At 39.2% G+C, this 14,949-nt stretch overlaps 1 long non-coding RNA gene across 1 annotated transcript; it reads right to left on the bottom strand.

Moving 5' to 3' along the window:
* Positions 1–5,516: 5,516 nt before the first annotated feature.
* On the bottom strand, positions 5,517–13,145 carry LOC113605623 (uncharacterized). The gene is made up of 4 exons (XR_003427287.1): positions 13,135–13,145; positions 12,045–12,141; positions 6,207–6,332; positions 5,517–5,701 (listed from the first exon to the last, which is right to left on the bottom strand). It is a non-coding gene; the product is annotated as an uncharacterized LOC113605623 (long non-coding RNA).
* Positions 13,146–14,949: the final 1,804 nt, after the last annotated feature.

The following is a 14,949-nucleotide window of genomic DNA, read 5'->3' as shown; positions in this document are numbered from 1 at the left end:
AGACCCGGCACAGCCAAATAAATAAATATATTTCAAAAAAACAAAAAGCTACAATTTGGCCCTCCTTTGGCCAAGACCTTTCCTTCCTGATGAGAAGTCCATATGCAAAGAGACATGCATGTCCAGAGCTCACAAACCCCTTCAGACCATGCTTTGGGTATTTGAGAATTCCTCACTCAAGTAGCATCAAGCTTGCTTCCAGAGCCTGTACACCTCTTCTGTGTCCAAAGCTCCATCCCTTGATCTGTCCTACAAAAGGTGAAAGTGTTGCCTATGTGTACATGGTGGTCAAGTGGAAGCTATTTGGTAAGATTAGACAGAGCTTAGACATGCAAGCTGGAGTGTCCAAACCTAAGGCTCCTTATGGCATGGGACAGGGATGGGGTTGGGAAGAGAAGGGCCTGGCTGGGGACTTCCACTTGTCCTGTTGACTCAGGTCTCTAATTGTCAGTGGGCAGTTTTGCTTCTATATGATTTATTTTGGAGACCACTGGTCTTAAGATATGAATGTGGTTTGAATTAGGGTAGTAAATGGTAAAGTCAATGAAAAATGGTCAAATTGGGATGCAATTTAAGTGTAGAACTAACAGGAATGGCTGATGCTTGGATGTGCATATGAAGAAAAGAATAAGTTAGATATAATGCCTAAATTTTTGTCCTGAACATCTGGATGAATGGTAGTGTCATTTGCCAAGACAGAAAACAACAAGTATGTAGCAGGTGTCTAGGATGGGGGTGGGGGTCATGTTAACTTTGAGATGCTTGTTGGGTATCAAAGAGGTGATATCAAGTAGGCATTTAGATATATGTGTGTATAGCTCAGTGGAAAGGTTGGTACAAGAATAATAATTTAGGAATTTCAATTAAGATGGAAGTTATATAATGACCAACAGGAACTGGCTTTTACAATGAAGGTATTTGTTTCTCCACTTAGCAAGAAGTTCATCTGGCTTATCAGCTGAACAGTTATATCAAATGCATTTTATATCATTTATTTTCATAGTGGATACCTTTTATCAAGTGCAATCAGTTGATTAATTACAGAAGCTTGGTTTTAGTGGGAAATCATGTAAAACGATACACACTAAAACATTTAAATTTTATCCTACATTTACCATTGCAACAAAAAGAATAAAATATCTAGGAATAAACCTACCTAAGGAGACAAAAGACCTGTATGAAGAAAATTATAAGACACTGATGAAAGAAATTAAAGATGATACAAATAGATGGAGAGATATACCATGTTCTTGGATTGGAAGAATCAACATTGTGAAAATGGCTCTACTACCCAAAGCAATCTACAGATTCAATGCAATCCCTATCAAACTACCACTGGCATTTTTCACAGAACTAGAACAAAAAATTTCACAATTTGTATGGAAAAACAAAAGACCCCGAATAGCCAAAGCAATCTTGAGAACGAAAAACGGAGCTGGAGGAATCAGCTCCCTTACTTCAGACTATACTACAAAGCTCCCTTACTTCAGACTATACTACAAAGCTACAGCAATCAAGACAGTATGGTACTGGCACAGAAACAGAAAGATAGATCAATAGAACAGGATAGAAAGCCCAGAGATAAACCCACGCACATATGATCACCTTATCTTTGATAAAGGAGGCAGGAATGTACAGTGGAGAAAGGACAGCCTCTTCAATAAGTGGTGCTGGGAAAACTGGACAGGTACATGTAAAAGTAGGAGATTAGATCACTCCCTAACACCATACACAAAAATAAGCTCAAAATGGATTAAAGGCCTAAATGTAAGGCCAGAAACTATCAAACTCTTAGAGGAAAACATAGGCAGAACACTCTATGACATAAATCACAGCAAGATCCTTTTTGACCCACCTCCTAGAGAAATGGAAATAAAAGCAAAAATAAACAAATGGGACCTAATGAAACTTCAAAGCTTTTGCACAGCAAAGGAAACCATAAACAAGACCAAAAGACAACCCTCAGAATGGGAGAAAATATTTGCCAATGAAGCAACTGACAAAGGATTAATTTCCAAAATTTACAAGCAGCTCATGCAGCTCAATAACAAAAAAACAAACAACCCAATCCAAAAATGGGCAGAAGACCTAAATAGACATTTCTCCAAAGAAGATACACAGACTGCCAACAAACACATGAAAGAATGCTCAACATCATTAGAGAAATGCAAATCAAAACTACAATGAAATATCATCTCACACCAGTCAGAATCAAAAAATCTAGAAACAATAAATGTTAGAGAGGGTGTGGAGAAAAGGGAACCCTCTTGCACTGTTGGTGGGAATGTGAATTGGTGCAACCACTATGGAGAACAGTATGGAGGTTCCTTAAAAAACTAAAAATAGAACTACCATATGACCCAGCAATCCCACTACTGGGCATATACCCTGAGAAAACCATAATTCAAAAAGAGTCATGTACCAAAATATTCATTGCAGCTCTATTTACAATAGCCCGGAGATGGAAACAACCTAAGTGTCCATCATCGGATGAATGGATAAAGATGATGTGGTACATATATACAATGGAATATTACTCAGCCATAAAAAGAAACGAAATTGAGCTATTTGTAATGAGGTGGATAGACCTAGAGTCTGTCATACAGAGTGAAGTAAGTCAGAAAGAGAAAGACAAATACCGTATGCTAACACATATATATGGAATTTAAGAAAAAAAAATTTCATGAAGAACCTAGTGGTAAGACAGGAATAAAGACACAGACCTACTAGAGAACAGACTTGAGGATATGGGGAGGGGGAAGGGTGAGCTGTGACAAAGCGAGAGAGAGGCACGGACATATATACACTACCAAACGTAAGGTAGATAGCTGGTGGGAAGCAGCCGCATAGCACAGGGAGATCAGCTCGGTACTTTGTGACCGCCTGGAGGGGTGGGATAGGGAGGTTGGGAGGGAGGGAGATGCAAGAGGGAAGAGATATGGGAACATATGTATATGTATAACTGATTCACTTTGTTATAAAGCAGAAACTAACACACCATTGTAAAGCAATTATACCCCAATAAAGATGTTAAAAAAAAAACCCACATAAAATCCCAACAAAGCAATAAGTGATGTTGACCAAAAGTGAATTGAATTTAAGCAATATGGGTATGTATATGTGCACTGGCAAACTTATATCGTGTGTGGACAGAATGGACAGATATGGACAGTCTATAAGTGGTCATATACTCAACAGTACATTATGGACACATTCCAATGGAAACTGATTATAGATCAGCATCACTGTATTTAAAGGATATAGCATTGCACTATTGGAATTTACTTTGATTGACTGATTCTATAAAAACACTTTGGACAAAAACACTGTGTCATATATTTATGCATGATGATGATTTGTCTAAGAGAACTTTTTAGACATGAGATTGCCAGCTTAAAGGGAATGCCTATTAAAAGTGTGAATGTTGGGCTTCCCTGGTGGCGCAGTGGTTGAGAGTCCGCCTGCTGATGCAGGGGACACAGGTTCGTGCCCTGGTCCGGGAAGATCCCGCATGCCGCGGAGCAGCTAGGTCCGTAAGCCATGGCTGCTGAGTCTGCGTGTCTGGAGCCTGTGCTCCGCAACGGGAGAGGCCAAAACAGTGAGAGGCCTGCGTACCACAGGAAAAAAAAAAAGTGTGCATGTGTGTATAAAAGTCACACATATATGCATTGTTCCCAAAACAATGAAAAATTTAAACTCACCAACAGCCACAAGTTTTCATCACAGTCACATAAACATGTTTTCATCCCATTCCTTATGTCAGCAACCTGTGACATTGCTGATCACTTCCTTATTCCAGAGAGCAGAAATGTGATTTCAGGAACCTATCATGCTCTTTCTCCTATTTTTTTTTTGTTTGTTTGCTCCATCTTCTAAACTGAGACAGTCATATCATCTTCACCATTTTTCTCTTGTGATCCTATGCTACATCAACTCTAAGGATCCCATCTATGTGTGCCAGGGTAATACCACAATATATTAAGCAGTATGATTTTATCACTACCATTTTCTCAGACTTAATGAGCCTTTGCCTCTCGGACAAAATGCCAGGGGTCTTAGAGCACATCAAGAGCGTATTCTTATAAGAGAACCAGGGGAACACAATCCAAAAGGCTCAACTTTAGATTTACAAATGTAATTTCTCCCTGCTGCATCCCAAGGCATTAAGAGAACGGGTATCTGGCAGAGTCAGTCTTTCCCGCTCACCCTTGACTGAATGAAGCTATGTACTTGATGAGTGAACAGAAATCTGAATGAAGCATGCAGGTTAAACCTACACGACTATAACCATCAAGGTAAGTACTTTAAGTCAATAATAAAACAGCCACATAGTGTTTGGGGTTTAAATAAGAGATGTTTTCTTCCCCAGGAATGGATAATGATGTGCCTAGAATCTCCCCAACTCATAAAGTGAACAATTCAGTAGAGAAGACATAGCTATGGACATGTCTAGGCAGGGAAGGCCTGACATTATAGGTCTGCAGAGATCCTACATGCATTAGGCCAGAAGCCAGTTTTTCTCATGCTTCTGATAATGTTTGAGAAGTACAGTAGAAACAGAACTGATAAAAGTCCTAGATTTAGGAACAAGGGCTATAGCTGTGATGATTGAAGACTGATAAATAAGGATCAGACGGCTCCTACAGATGTCATCAGAGAGCAATGTGAATGGATTACATTAAAATAATAGCCCGATAAATTAAATGCATGTTATTACATTTTATGAGCTCAATCTAGGTAAATTCAGAGCCTAACTGTGTGGGGAAGGGAGTGGTGAAAAGACCCTGAATTGGCTAAAGAAATACTGAATTTCTTAGGTTTTTCCAGATGTGACAGAAATTCAGTTTCTGTCATCTAACAGGTTGAGGAGTCAAAAAATTATGCATTATTTAAACTAATTTTTGTTTGCTGAAATTTTGACACTGAAATTCCTAATTGAAACATATGGGTGAAATAGGTAAAGTAAATAATGCTGAAGTATAAAAATTCACCTTTTTGGGACTTCCCTGGTGGCGCAGTGGTTAGGAATCTGCCTGCCAATGCAGGGGACACGGGTTTGGGCCCTGGTCCAGGAGGATCCCACATGCTGTGGAGCAAATAAGCCCGAGCACCACAGCTACTGAAGCCCGTGCCTAGAGCCCATGCTCTTCAACAAGAGAAACCACCACAGTGCGAAGCCCACGCACTGCAGCAAAGAGTAGCCCCCGCTCACTGCAACTAGAGAAAACCCATGCGCAGCAACAAAGACCCAACGCAGCCAAAAATAAATTAATTAATTTTTAAAAAATTCACCTCTTCTACTACATAGTTTTCTGTGGAGCATTTTTTTAAAAACTTTTTAAATTTAGCTACTGGAATAGTACACAGTAATGCCTTTGTGAGACACCAAAAATAAAGAATATTGCTTTACATAGCAAAGAGATTACCATAAAAGGAATATGAAGACTGTAATTTGGAGATAAGAACCACCTAAGAGAAGAATTTCTCCAAAGATGTTAACAGTAAGATTCCTTTAGATGGTCAAAAAATATAAGCTGACACTTCACCTCAGGTCTCCTCTCTGATCAGCTGATGTGTTACTCCTGCCTCACTCCTTTTCACTTACCTAAGCTTGTGGTTCCTGTCACCATTCTCTCTTCCAGCCATGGCTCTTTCCCATTCTCAAGTAAGGAGATTACAGATGGTTTAGGCCTTCTGGTTCCTGCTTGAGAGAAGAAAAAGAACTTATCAATGCCATGAACTTCCCAGAATTGGGAAGCAATGCTTTGATAACCCAGAATAAGGAGAGTTATAGCTACCCTAGAATTCTTTTTCACACAATACTATCCCCAGCCAACTCTATCAGAATGCAGATTCCAGGGACCCATGTCCAACGTTCTCAAAATGAATCACCATGGGATGGATGTTCAAAATCAGAATTTTTACCATGCTTAAGGAGACTTAATATAAATCAAAAATTTAAAACTAATGGCCAAATAAGGATAAGAAAATCATCTGAAGAATAGGTAAGATCAAGGTCCCAGCATTCTGAACATTATGAAACAGGCAACATGAACCTGCCCATTTCTAATTCCACAAAGCACCTAAAGCTTCAGAGTATAGGAAACATACTGGCATACAAATCATAATTTCCCCCCGAGTCATAACGTAGCAAACAAAGGAATATGGAACTCTTATTTTGAGTTTAGAAAGAATGATATACTTACCCAGTGAAACCAGGTTGCTTTAGTTCTCCAACATCACACCTTTGTACAAGTCCCTCTGAGCAGGGTCCAGGAATTCCCACTCCTCCTGAGAGAAGTCAATGGAAACATCCCGAAATTCACCAACCTCTAAAATGAGAAACCCTTTATGAGTATGATTGTGTATGCCACTTTTATCACAGAGAAAACTTTTTATTAAGGGCATTAATAAAAAGTCTTAATTTAAGGATTGTCTATAGTAGTGTTTCTGGTGTAGCTCCAAGAAAGGTAATTTTGAGTGTCTGCAATAATCCTAGTTTTTTAAACTCTACCTTAGCTACTTCAGATTTTACTATATTTTAAAGAACATAGAGTTTTTACGCATAAGAAAAAATAGCAAACAACAAACAAAACTGAAGATTCAATCAAAAACAAAAATGTATATGATACACACTGAATGCTTTAAAATCCTTACACATGAGAGATGAGGGTGGGCTATAGTACAGACCTGCATGCAGTCTTCTATAAATTGCAGGGTCAAATCCCATCATTCCTCAAAGAAAATAGTTCCTGGCTCACTGTCATTTACTCTGACTCAACTCTTGTCTTAATTCATGGGGATTTCATATAGGTTAAAGACCTATATGCTGAAAACTATAAAACACTGATAAGGAAAATGGAATATGATTCAAAGAATGATATCCCATGCTCTTGGATTGGAAGAATTAATATTTTTTAAATGACCATACTACCCAAAACAATCTACAGATTTAATGTGATCCCTATCAAAATACCCATGACATTTTTCACAGAACTAGAACAAATACTCCTAAAGTTTACATGGAACCACAAAAGACCCAGAATTCCCAAAGCAATCCTGAGGAAAAAGAACAAAGCTGGAGGCATAACCCTTCCATACTTCAGACTATATTACTAAGCTACAGTAATCAAAACTGTAGTACTGGCACAAAAACAGATATGTAGATCAATGGAAAAGAATAGACAGCCCAGAAATAAACCCACACACCTTATCAGTTAATCTGTGACAAAGGAGGCAAGAATATACAATGGAGAAAAGACAGTCTCTTCAAGAAGTGGTGTTGGGAAAGGTGGAGAGCTACATCTAAATCAATGAAATTAAAACACTCTAACACCATATACAAACATACACTCAAAATCATTTAAAGACCTAAATATAAGACATGATACCATAAAACCCCTAGAAGAGAACACAGGCAAAACATTCTGTGACATCATAAATCATAGCAATATTTTCTTAGATCAGTCTTCCAAGGCAAAAGAAATAAAAGCAAAAATACAGACGAGATCCAGCACATTCAGGGTGGTATGGCTGTAGACGGGAACAAAGACACAGATCTACTAGAGAATGGACTTGAGGATACGGGGAGGTGGAAGGGTAAGCTGGGACAAAGTGAGAGAGTGTCATGGACGTATATACACTACCAAACTTAAAATAGATAGCTAGTAGGAAGCAGTCGCATAGCACAGGGAGATCAGCTCTGTGCTTTGTAACCACCTAGAGGGGTGGGAGAGGGAGGGTGGGAGGGAGGGAGATGCAGGAGGGAAGAAATATGGGGACATATGTATATGTATAACTGACTCACTTTGTTATAAAGCAGAAACTAACACACCATTGTAAAGCAATTATACTCCAATAAAGATGTTTAAAAAGAAAAAAAAGCAAAACTACACAAATGGAACCTCATCAAACTTAAAAGCTTTTGCACAGCAAAGAAAACCATCAACAAAATGAAAAGACAGCCTACAACATGGGAAAAAATATCTGCAAATGATGTGACAGACAAGGGCTTAATATCCAAAATATACAAACAGCTCACACAGCTCATTATCAAAAAACAAACCACCGAATAAAAAAATGGGCAAAAGACATAAACAGACATTTCTCCAAAGAAGACATACAGATGGCAACAGGCACATGAAAAGATTTTCAACATCGCTAATCATTAGAGAAATGTAAATCAAAATTACAATGAGGTATCACCTCACATGGGTCAGAATGGCCATCATTCAAAAGTCTACAAATAATAAATGCTGGAGAGGGTGTGGAGAAAAGGGAACCCTCCTACACTGTTGGTGGGAAAGTAAATTGGTGCAGCCACTATGGAAAACAGTATGGAGGTTCCTTAAAAAAACTAAAAGTGGAGCTATCATATGATCCAGCAATCCCACTCCTGGGTAAATATCTGGAAAAGATGAAAACTCTAACTTGAAAACATACATGCACCCCAATGTTCATTGCAGCACTATTTACAATAGCCAGGTCATGGAAACAACCTAAATGCCCATCGACAGACAAATGGATAAAGAAGATGTGGTACATATATACAATGGAATATTACTCAGCCATAAAAAGGAACAAAATTGGGTCATTTGTAGAGATGTGGATGAATCTAGAGACTGTCATACAGAATGAAGTAAGTCAGAAAGAGAAAAACAAATATCGCATATTAACGCATATATTTGGAACCTAGAAAAGTGCTATAGATGAACCGGTTTGCAGGGCAGAAATTGAGACACAGATGTAGAGAACAAATGTATGGACACCAAGGGGGGAAAGTGGCGGGGTGGTTGTGGTGGTGGTGGTGTGATGAATTGCGAGATTGGGATTGACATGTATACAATGATGTGTATAAAATGGATGACTAATAAGAACCTGCTGTATAAAAAAATAAATAAAATAAAATTCAAAAAAAGGGGAGTGTTTCCTTAATAACTCTTCCAGATTTTTCATCGTTAGTGTATAGGAATGCAAGAGATTTCTGTGCATTAATTTTGTATCCTGCTACTTTACCAAACTCATTGATTAGCTCTAGTAGTTTTCTGGTAGCATCTTTGGGATTCTCTATGTATAGTATCATGTTGTCTGCAAACAGTGACAGTTTTACTTCTTCTTTTCCGATTTGGATTCCTTTTATTTCTTTTTCTTCTCTGATTGCCATGGCTAAAAGGATTAATCTCCAAAATATACAAGCAGCTCATGCAGTTCAATACCAAAAAAAAAACCAAATAACCCAATCCAAAAATGGGCAGAATATCTAAATAGACATTTCTCCAAAGAAGATATACAGATTGACAACAAACACATGAAAGGATGCTCAACATCACCAATCATTAGAGAAATGCAAATCAAAACCACAGTGAGGTGTCATCTCACACCAGTCAGAATGGCCATCATCAGAAAATCTACAAACAATAAATGCTGGAGAGAGTGTGGAGAAAAGGGAACCCTCTTGCACTGTTGGTGGGAATGTAAGTTGGTACAGCCACTATGGAGAACAGTACGGAGGTTTCTTAAAAAACTAAAAATAGAACTACCATATGACCCAGCAATCCCACTACTGGGCATATACCCTGAGAAAACCATAGTTCAAAAAGAGTCATGTGCCACAATGTTCATTGCAGCTCTATTTACAATAGTCAGAACACGGAAGCAACCTAAGTGTCCATCGACAGATGAATGGATAAAGGAGATGTGGCACATATATACAATGGAATATTACTCAGCCATAAAAAAATGAAACTGAGTTATTTGTAGTGAGGTGGATGGACCTAGAGTCTGTCATACAGAGTGAAGTAAGTCAAAAAGAGAAAAACAAATACTGTATGGTAACACATATATATGGAATCTAAAAAAAAAAAAAGCTTCTGAAGAAGCTAGGGGCAGGACAGGAATAAAGACGCAGACGTAGATGTGGAGAATGGACTTGAGGACCCGGGGAGGGGGAAGGATAAGCTGGAAGAAGTGAGAGAGTGGCATGGACATATATACACTACCAAATGTAAAATAGATAGCTAGCGGGAAGCAGCTGCATAGCACAGGGAGGTCAGCTTGGTGCTTTGTGACCACCTAGAGGGGTGGGATAGGGAGGGAGGGAGGGAGGCACAAAAGGGAGGGGATATGGGGATATATGTATACATATAGCTGATTCACTTTGTTATACAGCAGGAACTAACACAACATTTTAAAGCAATTATACTCCAATAAAGATGTTAAAAAAAAGAAAACAAATGTATGGTTACCAAAGGGGAGAGGGAGCGGGGAGGCATAAATTAGGATCATGGGATTAACAGATACAAACTACTATACATAAAATAGATAAGAAACAATCACAGGGACTTATATTCAATATCTTATAATAACCTATAATAAAAAATAATATGAAAAATGTATATAGAGAGATATACAGATATATAAAAAACTGAATCACTTTGCTGTACACCTGAAACTAACACAATATTGTACATCAACTATACTTCAATTAAAAAAGAAGAATGAAATATCATACAAATGAGGAACTCTGAGCTATAAGTGTTGGCTGACATCTAAACTGATTCGTTTTAACCTGTCTAAAAACATGTAAATCTCCACCACAGAAAGGAAATTAGAATCAAGTGAAGAGCGCTTTCTCTGCAAAATATCTGAACATAGTATAATCAAGGGAGATATGAGTAGTAAACCACTCTACATCAAAACCACAGTGCATCTTTTCTGGAGATAATCAGTACAAAAGTGCTTAGCATGCTATCTACGTACTTGTTCAGTAAATGTTAAATGCATCCAGGTAAGTTAATTTCATCAAACCAATTCCAAGGGTAAGACAGTTTGTCCTTTGGCCCCTTTAGTATCTTTACCCAAATCATGGATTTAAGCATATCAAAGCCTTTATCACAAACCTTCAAAACACAGCTTACTCTAAGGTACAGTCCCCACTCCAGCCTGGCATTCAGACTCTGGCTGACCTGTGCCCACCTAAGCTAAGAGGTGGTGAATCCAAAAAGAACTTCCCAGGCCAGGCAGGGGAAAGTCAAGGAGTGAGGCAAGGAGGGAGGGATTTGGTCAGTGGTTTCCACCTCAGTGTCCAGCGGAGCAAAGGGAAAGGTAGGAAGTGGAACTTGCTACCACTTGTGGACTTGGCAGGCCACGTCTAATTGGAAACTTCGCCAACCCAGAATGTGGACCAAGCACGGTAAGAATGACCTGTTGACAGAGAAACAGATTATCCAGATTTTTAGGTGAAAATTCCCTATTATTAATGCTGAAAACTCATTCTAACTTAATAACTGTTTTCATCAAACCAAGTCCCTCCCTGGTGGACATGTGTACAGCTATTGTATCTTCAGCTGGTCTGCTTAAAAAAAAAAAAAATCAACCTTAAATAAGCCCACAGGCCATGACACTCTCCAAAACTTTGGCAAGGGCAGTGTATTTCCTGCCTTCCTCTTTCCCCCTGGCATGTCTTCTCTAGTCTACCAAATCCTGGAAGGCAGTCTGCCCGTTCCCCCTGCAAGTCCTCCCACACTTCTCCAGCCCAAGGGAGTCTCTGATACCTCTGCCCTCCTCCTACATCAACCGCCACTGGCATTTAAGCACTGACATCCCTATTTTTTTGTTTGTGTGTTTGTTTATCATTTAACTTAGATTTATTATACTTTAAAAGAAATTTTATTGGAGTATAGTTGATTTATAATATTATGTTAGTTTCAGGTATACAGTAAAGTGAATCAGTTATACATATACGTATATCCACTCCTTTTTTAGATTCTTTTCCCATATAAACCATTATAGAGTACTGAGTAGAGTTCCCTGTGCTATGTAGTAGGTCCTTATTAGTTACCTACCTATTTTTTCTTTAAATGCTCCATCTGTGCTGTTCAAAGGAAACCACTTTGTGAAATGCCACACGGATGGAGCAGAGAGAGCTGCCCCAGCAGGCTCCAAGATCAGAGCAGTTCAGACTGACCACAAGGCAGTGTCCAGGGCAGGAGAAGGAAATGGATGTACCAAAGGACAGTGAGGGTGAAATTTCAGTAAATACCCACCTTTCTTCTAATTCTCCTGAGCCTATCAGCCATTTTCACGTTTCCCTGAGAGCTTTCCCAGAGATGAGCATAGCCTCCAAAACGCAGATCTGAGGAACTGAAAAGAAATGAGAGGTGCTGGGAGAAAGGCCTTCTGTACCAGCTGAAGAGGGGCCTGTCCAAGGCCGCAAAATGAAGCCGAGGATTGCAGAAGACGCTGGCACTTCCCAGACCTCAGCTGATGGAAAAACGAGAGTCGAGAGGGGCCACAAGGCCAGTGGCACTAACTTCCAGTACTCCAGTCAGAGGAAGAGCCTCCAGCACCCACATGAGTTTAAAATGCCTCTGAGGGCTTCCCTGGTAGTGCAGTGGTTAAGAATCCACCTGCCAATGCAGGGGACACGGGTTTGATCCCTGGTCGGGGAAGATCCCACATGTCGCAGAGCAACTAAGCCCATGCCCCACAACTGCTGAGCCTGCGCTCTAGAGCCCGCGAGCCACAACTACTGAGCCCACGTGCCACAACTATTGAAGCCCGCGTGCCTAGAGCCTGTGCTCCACAACAAGAGAAGCCACCACAATGAGAGGCCCGCGCACCGCAACGAAGAGTAGCCCCTGCTCGCCACAACTAGAGAAAGCCCACGCACAGCAACGAAGACCCAATGCAGCCAAAAATAAAAATAAATAAAATAAAATAAAATAAATAATAAGCTGCCTCTGAGCCCCCCAGCTGCAGGAAAGGCCGGTTTCGAAACCCCTTTCCGGCAGCTAGTTCCAAGTACGCGAGGCGCATGCGCAAGCGCATCACGTGGGCTGCTGTGCTTCAAGCTGGTTGGTGGGTTGATGGAGGGCGGGTGGACTGCAGGCTCCCCGGAAGCGAAAGTGGGGAGCTAGGACCTTGACGGGAGGTAGGCCTTTGAGGCAGAGAGGTATGAATATGTTTTTCTTTCGTATGCCTCATATTAGGGTCCCGATATCTGGGGTTCACTTAGAATTCAGGATTAGGTCACACAGAAACTGTCTTAGTTTGCAGCAAGTCCGTTTCACGAAGAAATTTGTTAAATGGTGAGGTCAGAACAGTGCTAAATCAAAAAGAAGAGACAATTCATACCTGAAATACCATGTGTGGGCTTTAACTGGGTTCTGGTTTGCACAAGTCACCTGCAAAAGACATTTTGAGAAACATTATGTATATTTTAACCTAAACTGAAAATTAGATTTTGTTGGGGCATTATTGTTAGTTTTGTTAGGTAACCAGGGAAGCGGCCAAGGAGGAAAAATAATTCTAATTTTCAGAGACACATGCTGAAGTATTAACCGTCTAATGATGTCTGGAATTTGTTTCAGAATATTTAAACTTTTGCTAAACCAAGGATATGGAGTAAAATGGAAGGAGAAGAACTGTTATGGAAGAAACAAACCCAAAATACTTAGGACCATGTGAACTGAATGCAATAGATGGACCTTGCTTGGATCAGTATTTTTCTCTGTGAGAAAGCAGTTATCACAATCGGAGAAATTTGAACATTGACTTTTTATTATACAACATTAAAAACAATCTTATTATTAGGTGTATTAGGCTGCTTAGCTAGGTATTTTTAAGTTTTTACATATTAGATAGATACATGGGAGAATTTATCATTAAAAATGTTATCTGGGATTTGCTTTAAACTCTTCCAGGAAAAATGTTGGTGGAGAAATAGATAAAACAAGATTGGAAGTATTTATAATTGCTAAAACTGAGAAATAGGTACATGGGCAGGCTTATTATAGTATTCTCAAATATTTTCATATGTTTGAAATTTTCATAATGAATGTTTGAAGTGTACAATTTTCAATAGTGTAGTTTAGATAAAAAACAAACACTGTAAAGAGAACACTGTTTTAGTACCTGAAGCTGTTCATGCAAATAATCAATACATAATCTATAATAAGAATAGAAGAGAGTTTTGATTGCACCAAACTGAGGACTGTAGCCCAGGAATGCTGCCTCCACCAAGGAAGAAATTTCTCCAGAGAAGCATGGTTTTCAGCCCAGCTTCATATCTTATCAGAACAAATATCAAAAGGACAGGGTTACACTCCTTCAAGTTTTCCAAAGAGACAGATTAGCACATACATAATGAGTCAGCATGACCTTGGTGTCTGGGAAGGGAGCCTTATCTTCAAAGGAGTACTAGCATTGACATCATGGAGGGGGGTGGGCATTTATCCCTATCTTCAAAGTGGACCTTCTAAGCAATCTGGTAAATGTATTCTTTTCTTTAATGGTTAAAGGAGATGTACAAAATGCATGTTTGACAGGCCATGAGACAGGCTGTTCTCGTTAACATAAAGTTCAAGCCATATCGTGTATAAGCCAGAATGACTTCCCCATACCTTAACATGTAAAAATTTCTTCCATCAAAGCAATAACTGTGAAAATTATTACTGTGGCTATCATGTGGAAATTGGAGGACAAAAGTTAGCCCAGGATACAAATTATTAATTTTGAAATATTGAAGTCCAACTTTTTAAGTTAAACCAGGGTTCAGCAAACGACAGCCTCTGAGCCAAATTCAGTCCACTGCTTGATTTTGTAAATAAAGTGTTACTGGAACAAAGCTGTGCACATTTGTTTATGTATTTTCTATGGTTGCTTTCCTGCAAGAAGAGAGTTGTATGGTAGAGATTGTATGGCCAACAGAGCCTAAAATTTTATTAAAAGGCCCTTTATAGAAAAAAATTTCCAACACCAGGGTTAAATGAAAGAATATAGTTGGTAAGGGAAGTGATTACAGAGGAAAAAGAATGAAATTGAAAACTGTATCAATTATCCTTTGCTGTGTAACAAACCTGTCCAAAACTTAGAGGCTTGAAACAACAGTGATTGATTAGCTATCACCTGAATGGTTTTCCTGCTGGTCTCACCTGGACTCAACCTTAA

This window comes from Aethalodelphis obliquidens, unplaced genomic scaffold (assembly GCF_003676395.1).
Source record: "Aethalodelphis obliquidens isolate GAN/ISIS:26980383/991018 unplaced genomic scaffold, ASM367639v1 scaffold43, whole genome shotgun sequence".
NCBI lineage: Eukaryota > Metazoa > Chordata > Mammalia > Artiodactyla > Delphinidae > Aethalodelphis > Aethalodelphis obliquidens.
This window is presented reverse-complemented; position numbering and strand designations above follow the sequence as displayed.